We start from the raw sequence: 2548 nt of genomic DNA on the forward strand, positions 1-2548 counted from the left end.
TTGCTTTCATCATTACCGGAAAGTTGGTCGGGTACGGTTACCACGGTTAGTAGCTCTAAGGGAACTACTAAGCTAGCGTTTGAAGCAATAAGGGATTTGATTCTTGGTGAAGATACTCGTAAGAGAAACTCGGGGGAATCGACATCCGGTTCTTTGTTAAGTTTCGACAACCGTGGTAGAAAATTTGATCGCGGTGAGAAGAAGGGTAGAAAGAAGTCTAAGAAGAGGTATCCATCGAAAGATAGAAGTGAAGCTGTTTGTTGGGGTTGCAATCAAAAAGGACACTTTCAAAGGAATTGTAAAAATGGTCCGTTGAAAGGTGTGAACTTGACCGAGGAAGAAAGTGATGATGCACTTTTATGTAGTGTTGAAAATTCTATGGAGTCTTGGATTTTGGATTCGGGAGCTTCGTTTCATGCTACTCATGTCAAAAGCATGATGAAGAATTTTCGTTCATATCAAGGCAAGGTGAGATTGGCGGACGACAAACAACTCAATATAGAGGGCATTGGAGATGTTGTATTGAAGACTACTCTTGGCTCTAATTGGACCTTGAAAAACGTAAGGTACATTCCTAAATTAAAAAGGAAACTTATTTCGGTTGGTCAATTAGATGATGAAGGTAACGCGGTTACTTTTGAAAACCGCCAATGGAAGGTGGTTAAGGGTAGTTGTGTCGTGGCTCGTGGACATAAAAGGGGAACTCTTTATATGGTTGAAGTGTTTGATGAAGACACGGTGGTTGCTACGGTTAATGTTGAGTCTGAATCAACTCTATGGCACCAAAGACTCGGGCATATGAGTGAGAAGGGTATGAAGATGCTTGTTTCGAGTGGGAGAATTCCAGATTTGAAAAAGGTAGAACTTGGATTTTGCGAACCATGTGTATATGGGAAGCAAAAGAAGGTGACTTTTGAGAAATCGGAAAATGCTCCTAAGTTGGAGAAATTGGAGCTTGTTCATACGGATGTGTTTGGTCTAACCAATGTAGAATCACATGGAGATTCTCGCTATTATGTCACCTTCATTAACGACTCCACTCGAAAGGTATGGGTTTATTTTCTTAAAGCTAAATCTGATGTATTTAATACATTTGTGAAGTGGAAAGCTATGGTAGAAAATGAGACTAATTTGAAAGTCAAGTGCTTGAAGTCGGATAATGGAGGGGAATATGGTAGTCTTGAGTTTAAAGACCATTGTGCAAAGCTCGGTATTAGAATGTTGAAAACGGTATCGGAGACACCGCAACACAATGGGGTCGCCGAACGTATGAATCGTACGTTAAATGAAAGGGCTAAGAGTATGAGACTACATGCCGGTTTGCCTAAGATGTTTTGGGCAGATGCGGTTAATACGGTGGCTTATTTGATAAACAGGGGACCCTCAACACCGTTGGGTTTCCGAATTCCCGAGGAAGAATGGCAAGGTAAGAAGGTGAGTTATAATCACCTTAGGATCTTTGGGTGTAATGCTTATGTGATGACCAAATATGCGGATAGAGACAAGCTTGAAGCTAAATCAAAGAAGTGTACTTTCATAGGTTACGGGTCGGATGAAATGGGTTATCGTTGTTGGGATAACAAGGCTAGAAAAGTGATTCGTTCTCGTGATGTTACCTTTGATGAAGATTCGGTTTATGACAAACCGGAAACGGGGAGTCCTAAACCGGGTCATGTTACTTTTGATGATGTTTCTATTGATGATCTTGCAGGTTCTAGTGGGAGTACGGGTAACAATGAATTGCCAATTAACGGTGAGGCATCAGAAAATGCTAATGATGGAAATGATTTGGAAAGCGATGATGATTCCGAACATAGTGCGAGTTCTAGTGATGAGGAGGACACAAATGAAACCGGTCCAACCATTTCAGTTGCTCCTACACTAAGACGCTCGACTAGAGTGCCCAAACCTAATCCTAGGTATTCTCCATCAGCAAACTACTTGCTCTATACCGAGAATGGTGAACCCGAAAGTTACTTTGAGGCAAGAAAGACAAAAGAATCCATACAATGAGAGCTTGCCATGAAAGAAGAGATGGGGTCACTTGAGAAGAATAAAACTTGGTCACTAGTGAAGTTACCTCATGATAAAAGGGTGTTGCAAAACAAATGGGTATATAGAATCAAGAATGAGTTGGATGGCAAGAAAAGGTACAAGGCTCGTTTGGTAGTCAAAGGCTTTCAACAAAAGGAAGGGGTTGACTACAAAGAGATATTTTCACCAGTAGTTAAAATGACTACTATCCGTTCGGTACTTTCTATGGTTGCATCCGAAGACTTACATCTAGAGCAACTAGATGTGAAGACTGCATTCTTGCATGGTGATCTTGTTGAATAGATCTACATGAGGCAACCCGAGGGCTTTGAGGTAAAGGGTAAAGAGAAGTGGGTTTGTAAGCTAAAGAAAAGTTTGTATGGATTGAAGCAAGCACCTCGACAATGGTACTTGAAGTTTGATGATTTTATGAAGAAGATTGGTTTCTTAAGATATGAAGCGGTCAAATGGTTGCTTCGTTATTTGAAAGGTACTTCTAATATGGGATTGTGTT

The sequence above is a fragment of the Rutidosis leptorrhynchoides genome, chromosome 5 (genome assembly GCF_046630445.1).
Source record: "Rutidosis leptorrhynchoides isolate AG116_Rl617_1_P2 chromosome 5, CSIRO_AGI_Rlap_v1, whole genome shotgun sequence".
Classification (NCBI taxonomy): domain Eukaryota; kingdom Viridiplantae; phylum Streptophyta; class Magnoliopsida; order Asterales; family Asteraceae; genus Rutidosis; species Rutidosis leptorrhynchoides.